The 9,672-nt window shown below is 36.2% G+C and overlaps 1 long non-coding RNA gene across 1 annotated transcript; it reads left to right on the top strand.

Moving 5' to 3' along the window:
- Nucleotides 1-3,133: 3,133 nt before the first annotated feature.
- On the top strand, nt 3,134-4,511 carry LOC118484946. Its single transcript, XR_004875148.1, has 3 exons — nt 3,134-3,248; nt 3,908-3,995; nt 4,409-4,511. It is a non-coding gene; the product is annotated as an uncharacterized LOC118484946 (long non-coding RNA).
- The last annotated feature ends 5,161 nt before the right edge of the window (nt 4,512-9,672 follow it).

The following is a 9,672-nucleotide window of genomic DNA, read 5'->3' as shown; positions in this document are numbered from 1 at the left end:
ACCCGACAATTTAACTAAGTAAACATGGTAATTAGGAGGTGCCCCTTTAAGGGTTTAATACCTACCTAATTACGATCATATAGCCATGTTCGTTGCCAACCATGGCTCAACCATTTAAGAGTCAAAGCGTTTATCAAAAACGCTTGACTTTCGGTTATAACCGCTAAAAATTAAACTAAGCACGAAAGGACACTTACAAAGGGTCCAAGCAAGGAGGGAATTGATCTTGGATGTTCAGTTATGAAGCACAAGGGCCCCTAGAACAATTAGATCAAGGTGTGAATGAGAGCAAAATCAAGAGGGGTATTTATAGGTTTTTGAGAACCGTTAGGATCGTTTCTCGTAAACCCGTGATCAAATCTGAGCCATACACCTCTTACCCATGGTTTACTAAACAATGGGCAGCCCCTAGATTCCATTATGAGAGACAAGAAGCAAAACCACAGCTTGTTTTTAAAATTCTGGCGCTGGGCATTGGTATACCGACCGTAAGGTCCTGTATACGGTCCGTAAGGACCTGTACAGTACATGCATATTTTCAAAACTTGTCACATTTGGCCCCTGCACTTGATAATTGCCATTCCCGACACATCTAAGGCCCGTTAAACCATTTTTAAGGCTCTACAATGATGCCTAAGCATAGGGAACATGAAACATGCTCAAAAATATGCCGGGTGTCGGTTCGTTTGGTCGTACGGTCACGTTGTTCGGCTAATTACGACGAAACACGGACGGACGCGAAAAACGAACCAAATTACACGAAGAATGGAATTTTATCAAGCCAAACACTAAAATAAAATACTTTAGTTCTTACATAAATTTTTGGGTGTCCGGGGATATTCAGAATGCAAGATATGCGCGAAAATGCAAACTTGTGCACTTTTTGACACTTTTAGTCCCTACATGACGTAAAAGTTTATTTTTGCGCACCAAACACCTCCAATCCTATATCTAAGCTATATAAAGAATAATTAGGGTATTTTTAACTCATGGACATATTCCGAAAGGTCCGTTACCATACGAATTGACCTACTTTTGCAGTTTGACGCAATTAGTCCTTTAATTGTGCAAAGTAGCGTGGAATGTCGTTTAATGACATCCAAGCCTTCCATGGCCCATAATATGCATTCCCAAGTATATGTTTAAATATTACTATGCTCCCGTTTACTTAAAGGGTCACTGAAAGGCGTAGATTCAAAAGTTGACGCTTTAGGTCCCTCTATTGCGCAAACTTACGCATCTCGTTATCTAATAGCATTGAAACCTTATCTAATCCATATTAGAAATTCTTGAAATTATTATTAAACATCACGATGCTTCGGGTTCGTTAAAAGGTCATTCAGAGGTATAATTAAACATATTGACACTTTTAGTCCCTCTAACGTGCAAAGTTACGCGTATCTTTACTTATAGGCATAAAAACCTTAGACGGCCATTATTTGGCATTCCTGAGAGTATAATCAAATATTATGAAGCTCCCGGTTTGTTAAGAGGTCACTCAGAGGTAAGAATTAACATGTTGACGCTTTTAACCCTTCATTGCGCAAACTTTCAATTAATTCCACAAACGGCTACACTTGATCGACAAGCGGCTCATTTGTGAACATGAATATCGTGAGAGGTTATTTAGAAACTTATTTTAGGTATGCTAACACTTCCAGTCCTTTCATAATCAAAGTTTTTCGATTTTTTTGAAAAATTAGTCCCTAAATTTCAATATTTGACTTTATTAGGGTTTATTACACGTGTCAATACATCATTGGACGTGATTTTATGAGGTGTTACATCCTCACCCCCTTAAAAGAAATCTCGACCTCGAGATTTGTTAAAACGCTGGAAGTACTTTCTGATGTACCATGGACTTAACTTCCACAATATATTTGGGGCTTCTTCAAGCACCCAAGTTGACCTCTATTAGGTACATGTATCCTTTTGGAGCTTCTTAACTTTGCCGATCTTTAAATAATACGGGTTTCTCATCAAACCAAAATCTTCATTAATCCGCATATCATTAGGTGATAATGCTTCTTGATTAATTGGGGAAACATATCCTTTAATCATTAGCGTGTAATATATTGCGAGCTCCGCCAAGCTCCTTAAATAGGTTGTAGCTTATAAGCTATTTGATCTTGATACATTCGATTCCTTCGAATGATTTTATATATTCAGAGCTTAACTAGCCTGATAATTAACAAATTGGCACACCCTTCCAGGGTGATATCTTTTGTTGAACCTTATTCCTTAGCAAGAACTTAGGAGGGTTACTATTTTTATTAATCCTTGATTTTCTGCCAAAATTGGCAACTTACAGATGATCATGGATTTGTATGATCTTATTCGTTGTTTCCAAGGCAACTTTCAGATCCTGATGATTGGACTTACCAATCTTCTATCTAACAACAGATGTTCAACATTCCATCTGTGCAAGGTCTCCAAATGAGCAGCTTTGATACTTATACATCACTATAATAGAAAAGCTCATCTTAAGGTGAGATGGTTATTCCAACCACTGCTTAAAACTAATCTTAAGGGATAGCTAACCCTTACAGTCAGTCGAACAAATCGACGATCCTGGGCAGCTGATGGAAATTCTTAATTGTTGCCTAATTAAGGTTGCGGTAATCAATGCATAAGGAGAATGAACCGTCTTTCTTAATTAAGTACACCGAATCCTCGGAGTATTGAGTTAGGCTATATGAATTTTCTATTTCAAAACCTACTTAATTGTAACACCCCGAAAAAGGGTTTGGTAATCAAACTCTGTTAATGCTAAAAGACGGGTAAAGTACCGTTAGCAATAAAAATAACCCGGTAAATAATTGGATTTAAATAAGAAATCCTAATAATTAAATACGAGCGAATCAAAGAATTAAGGAATCTAGTTTATAAGAGCCCGAGTCAACGGGACTTAAAATAAAACGGGTTTTTAACTCCTAGAACCCACTAAGTTAACTAGGTAAAAAATTAACCTAGTTAGTAATGGGTAATTAGATAATAAACTATGAGTTATAGTTTCATTTATGAATCTCTAAACTTGAGGGACTAAACATGGGCAAGTGTAATGAAGTTTAATAAAAAAAACACAAACCATACATACGTATGTGGTGTCTGCGATTTCATCAGAGCCACAGGGAGCTCTCAAAACTCAACCCTAAACTTCAAGAAATTCACCAAATTGAAGGGTGAATCAGAGCCAAATCGTATGCATGAACACATAAAAACAATCACCAAGCTTATGGGATCATAAGGTATGTCGAATTTCAGTATTTTGTTCCATCTCAGATTCTTGATGAACCCTAGAAGTTCGAAAATTGATCTTGAATGATGGTTATTTGGGTGAAAATAGGATGTATGCATGATTTGAAATAAACCCTAGCTAATAAACTAAGGGATTTGAGTGCATGTTAGTAAAACTCATGATCATTATCTAGGTGTTTAATGGGTTTTGTAGAAACATGACGAACACTAGAATCATAATTAACTAGTGTTATTTGAACTCTATGAAGTTAATCTTGACATTTAACCATGAGTTAGACGATTATTTAGTAAAAAGATGTTGAAATTGGCAAGATATGTAATCATGGAGTTTGATTGTTAATTTTATAAAAGTATGCTCACTAGGTGTTTGATAAAACGCCTAAGAGAAAGCTAAATATTGAAATTTAGAACGAAACGCGTATTTGAATAATATGGTTAGTTAAATGAAATATGAAACAAGAAGAGTTATAATCATCATGTTGATTTGAACTTAATGTTGTAAATCATGTGATTGAAAGTGGTTAGCTTTAATAAACTAAGTTAACTAATCTTGAAGTCGAATAGTAGTTTCGACATAGAGAATAAGTAAGCTAGAATGATCGTGATTTTTAAATGACTAGTCTAACCACCTTGTAAATATTGGCAATAGTTTGACGCTTAACGAGCTAGGTGGAGGCTTGAGAAAGAAGCGGTTAAACGAATCAAGCGCGTGAAGAAAGGCGTAAACCGGATGAGAGGTAAGTGTAATTTTCGCACTTATGTAGATTACTCGTTTATTCTATACGAAATAATCGCGATAACAATAATATTGGAATATGGATTTTTGTTAAGATTACTTTGTGGTGTAATCTAATGATGAGGAAAAATGGTGAAAATGGAAATTGGTCAAGAGTCGACTAATGTAATTAAGGTTAAAAGCGTGCCCATTGCGTAAGCCGAAATGGGTTGAATTAGTAAGGAAAGAGTTTAAGATATAAAGGATTTGGTAATATAATCCGGGATGGGATGGATGTATGAATTGGACATCAAAAAAACCATGTTTTTTATTTAAATAGATAACATTGGGTATATAGTCCAAATGGGCCAAGTGGTGGTGATAACACCATTTGACAATACCGACTAATGCGATGGTCAAGTCTTATGTTAACAGGATCAATTGGCGAATCGGATAAATGCGTCGCCATAGATTGAGTGACAATTAAAGCAAGGTACAAAACCGGGTCTATTTGTTGTCCCGAGCCAGGTACGTATAAATATGATTATAGCTTACGTACAAATTTGGGCAAATAAGTAGTGAAGGTCCTTCATCATAAATGAAAGGTAAAATGGACCATTACGTCCTTGTAAGCTAAATTGAATAAATGGCCTTTAACGGTAGTTTGGAAATGAGTTTTATGCTTAATTAAATGCTTACAATAGGTACAAGAAGGAGAAAGATGTAGGACTTTGGTTAAACAACTCTATATGGGTCTTACCGTAGAATAACAATCTCAGGAAATAAAACTCGGATTACATAGAACATTACATTAAATTCACCACACATATGGTTGTGGTGGAAGATTATTTGATAAATATTGTGGAAATAAGATGCTAGAAATAGACGAGTATGATGTATGCGGAAAGTGCTTAAATACCCTTAACGGGTCAAAATAATCATTTAAGTATAAACGAGTTTAAGATTATACATAAACTTGTGAATTGAACCTAATATTTTAGACAACATTGAAATTATAAGGTTCATGTGAAATCGGGATCAAACAATCATGTTTGTTTGTTGGATGTTGGGTTTCAACTCCATAAGATGGAGGATTAAATTACTGACGCGTAGGAAAAAGAATCGGGTAAAACGGATCAATAACGAAGAAGTTATGGCCGTTTTCGTAAAAACTGGCATAGCTGAACTGAGCTGCAGATCTGCTGGAAAACGGTCTCCCTCGCGTGGCGCGAGGGAGCAACTGGGTTCCTTCGCGTGGCGCGAAAAACCCTGTTTTGGCGAAAAATTTTTATTTTAATTAGTTTCGCTTCCCAGACTCGTTTAAATACGTTTTAAGTTACGTATGACTAATCCAACTCATGTTTTATGAGTTTCAGGTATAATTTTAGCACCGGAGGACGATCAAGCACAACGAAGAACCGAACACGATCAAGATATAAGCTTCCGCACTTTGTATCGTTGTTATGTAAAATGACGAACTCACCCATAATATGTTGTATAGTTTTTAATTCTGTAAATAAAGTTTAATGAACCCGTATTTTCAATGTATTTGAAATCATAATTACTCGTTTGTTTTCGTAAATTATACGAAAACCTTTAAATAATAATAAGGGTGTTACATTAATCAGGGTTTCGATTCATCCAATGAGGGTACTAGCCGTCTTGGAGATTTCATATTAATACAGCCCTAAATGGGATATAAATCTTAACTCTACGTGCCTCTCAGGAGGTAACAGGGTAATCTTAGGAGAAGATAATCAAGATACAAGGAGGTTATAGATATTTTCCATATCTCAGGCCCCAGTTCATCCATTATTGCTTGTGTCAAATAAGTGACACATTTATGTTACAAGTCTACGAATTCCTTAATCGGGAACATTTATTTGGACAGTTCCATTATGGATATCTTCTTTGAATACCATTAGTTGACTTTAGTACCATATGACCATCGGGATATCTTTGTGGTCCCATGCATTAAACCTCCATACTGATCAGACATGGAAGCAATCTATGGGACATTTTAAGATACACAAATCCTTATATGGCGCTTTTATCATACTGTCTGGTATTCGCAATCGATAGAGATTGAAGAGATATCAACTATGTGTTGCCGCACATCTTCTAGAGAGAGGATACTTCTAGAATTCTCACAATTGGAAATTTCTGATAGGAACAGAAGAAATGGCTCTTATGATTTCGCCTGTAAGTTTTACCTTACACTTAATATCTGGGGTTTTTATGGGCAAAATTTTTAAAAGTTTGCTAAACTTATGGTCTTATAAGAGACTTAGCAGCATCTAAAACCAAATATAACTCTTACCAATAAAATCACAGTAAGGGATTTATCTGGTGTCATTCTTAATGTGAACTGCCTCTAATCATTCATCATGAGGGTTAAATGCCTCCATTCGTAATCTTTTTAAACTTAGCTGCAAAATCTATGACAAATTTTAGGGCAGTCAGCTTTGACTGGTTATTTCTTAATCTATAAAACGTGAGCAGCTGAGGTAGATCCATAATGGATTTATAATGAGCAGGCTTTGAAACCTTAATATACCCTCTTATTGAAGCTACTAACCACCAATAATTATTGTATTAAGCTTAGGTTTTGGGTAATTGGAATAGGGTACTATCCCAGCCAATGAATTAAAATTTGCGACATATTGTCGACAGTTTAGAACTTTTATGGTGAGAGTCAGAAAATTCTTATTCTATCTTTTTTTCATTCTGATGCGAATAATAGGTCTTTCTAATAAGGTCCTTAACACTTGGTCCATCCCATAATGTATAAGAGGATCTTTCTTGTGGACTTCATTAATGTCCTTACTAATTAAGGGTGTTGCCATCGAATGGCTGTGATGCATATCTCACCGCATTGTTTTCAGCGTAACCGCTGACACACCTAATGGTTTCTACTTCATCCAACAATTTCCTGCAATCGATTGTCCCTTTTTACTATTGAAGTCTCTTGACTTCCAAGAGACGAAGCACTTTTAAGTACACCCAAAAATAATGGTCTCCTTGCCATATATGCTTTTGCTGGGTTTATTCTTCGCATTTGAAGTATGAATGAAGCTCTTCTCATGAGCAGCGACATGTGTTTTAGAGCAAACAGCATTCAGCTTCTTGATCCTTTTCATGGCTTTCCTCCCAGCCTTTCTAATGGTTGTGTTAATTATAGTTTTGGAGGTTAATTCCATTAACATTGAGATTCACATTTGATGCACCATTAACATTTGTTGCCTTTCTAGCATCGCGACTGCTGTTTGTCTTTTCAGAGTTTTCCATACTCAAAGCTTTGGTATTAAATACCAAATTCATCAGGTACATAGGAAATCCATACCATGTGTCTCTTTGAATTATCAAAGGCTCACCATAAGGAGTCTTGTTAACTACTTGCTTCTTATTACCCACAATATGGGCTTAGCTATAAGATGACCAATCCATTCCTATCAGTATATCGAATCCCTCTATTTCAACGGAAACAAGGACAGTGGAAAAGAATGGTTCCTAATGGATATAAAACATCCATCTAATATTGCTGAAGCAGTCTCTGAGGTACCATTGGCCAATCCTACTTTATACTTAACGCTTAGAGTTTTAACAGGCAGATTTAATAATTTACAAAATCCATTGTCTATGAAAGACTTATCTGAACCTGACTTAAATAATACTCTTAGCATGAGCGTTATTGATAAAGAAAGTACGTGTTGTGACATTATCCTCCTGAATAGCCTCTTGTGCATCCATTTGAGAGCTTCCAGCTTTGGTTTTCTTAGCCTTTCCAGGCTTCTTGGTTTTATTTGGGCAATTAGTTTTGACGTGCCCTTTTTCATTGCAACCATAGCAGGTTGCGTTCTTTATGTCTTGGCACTCCAAAGTCTTGTGCCCTTCCTTATTACAAATCCCACAAGGCCTAGCTTGCGACTCTGAAGTGCATTTTCCTTTAATCGCCCTCTTTGAGCAGCGGGTCTTTATGTGCCCTTTCTCGCCGCAACCATTGCATGTGGCGTCCTTCAAGTCCTTGCACTCATGAGTCTTGTGATCCATTTCCTTACAAATGCCACATCCCCCGGTCTTTTCGTAGAAGCATTTTCCAAAGTGCTTCTTCTTGCAGGTTTTACATTTGGGTTTTGCCGTATCTGGCTTAGACTGGTTATAGCTGAACCGGTCTTACCCTTTTTACAACCTTTATTTGGGGTATCATCGCACCTTCGCTTATGATCCTTCAACGCACGGTCCACAGCGTTGTTTACGGCTATATCTATTATAGCCTGTAACTCGGTGCCCATTAAATTCAGTCTTGCATCATCATTCTGATCAACTGGATGATTGCGAGCTTCAGAGGGGTCAGCCATGATGAAGCTTTGAAGGCTACAAACCAAGTACTAATAATTTAATTATACAATAAATTGTCGAAGTTGATAATTAAATAGCCATGGTGCGAATAAACCATATAGTCCAATAGATAGTATTTAATTTATTTGATTATGTTTTGCCTAGGTTTTTAAATATTCCACCTTTGGCTCTTAACGGAATATAATCCTTCATATTTATTAGACAGGGGACATAAGTCACAACTGTCAATGTCGTACCGACATTTTATATAGCACAAGGGCTTATTCCAGAGGACTTTTTGATGGCACAGAGGCCTTGTCACTAGGGAAACTTTAAAACATAATCAATGATTCCTTTGGATCGGAAAATTTCATAGTTCATTGTCTTGACAAGAAGTTATGAAATAAAACTTTCTTTTTCATGTATACATCTTTGCCCGTAGGTATACATCCCAGATGGATGTTTAGATGTGTACATCATGTTCGACGTTTATTAGCCATGATTCCTATTGATCATTTAGGCTAGAGGAGGGGTTTGGAAGATTTCTAATATAAGGATGATAAGCGTGATTTCATCGCATCACCCATTGTCAGGAGTGTTAACACGTTTTCAGGTGTTTAACAAAGCTCTGGATCTCTTTAAACAGGTCTTACCATCGTAGCCAGGTCTTTAATGACATTCAAGCTAAGTTATTCCCTTTGAGACTCTTTTTAATATAAATACTGGCAGGAAATGAATGATATTTATTTTATTCAGGATTTTTATTATAATTATCCTGGATTTAATTAAAATATAACTATGGCACAAAAGGCCAAGTCACAAGGGCAATTATAAACCATGATTTTGTAGAATCAAGGTATTTAGGCTTGAACGTTATTCATTGCCTTTTCTTGACAGGGAGTTGTAGGCTACGACTGTCTTTTGTCTTATATGACAATGGATATGGCCCTTAAGTATAGCATCCCTATGGATGCTTAAATCATAAAATAAGAAAGGATTTCGGGAGAATCCAGTGTACGGATGATTTATGCGATTTTATCGAACCACGTCTGCCAGGAATGTTAACATATTACAGATGTTAACAAGGATTTGAATCTTTTGAATAGGTTCTACCATCTTGGCCATGTCTGAAATGACATCTAGGCTAGGTTTTACCTTTAAGATTCTTTTCAATATTTAACGCAGAACAATCCTAAATTGAGATGTTAATAAGGATCTAAATCTAATTGAGGAACTACCATCTTGGCCCTGTCTTAAAATGACACCTGAGCTAGGTCTCGTCCTTTTTAGATTTTTGCCATTTTATTATAATGGTAGATCTTATAAAAGGAATTTAATTTATTTCATATATTATATTCATA

Source organism: Helianthus annuus, chromosome 12 (genome assembly GCF_002127325.2).
Source record: "Helianthus annuus cultivar XRQ/B chromosome 12, HanXRQr2.0-SUNRISE, whole genome shotgun sequence".
Classification (NCBI taxonomy): domain Eukaryota; kingdom Viridiplantae; phylum Streptophyta; class Magnoliopsida; order Asterales; family Asteraceae; genus Helianthus; species Helianthus annuus.
Note: the sequence above shows the minus strand (reverse complement) of the source record. Positions and strands in the feature narration are given on the sequence as shown.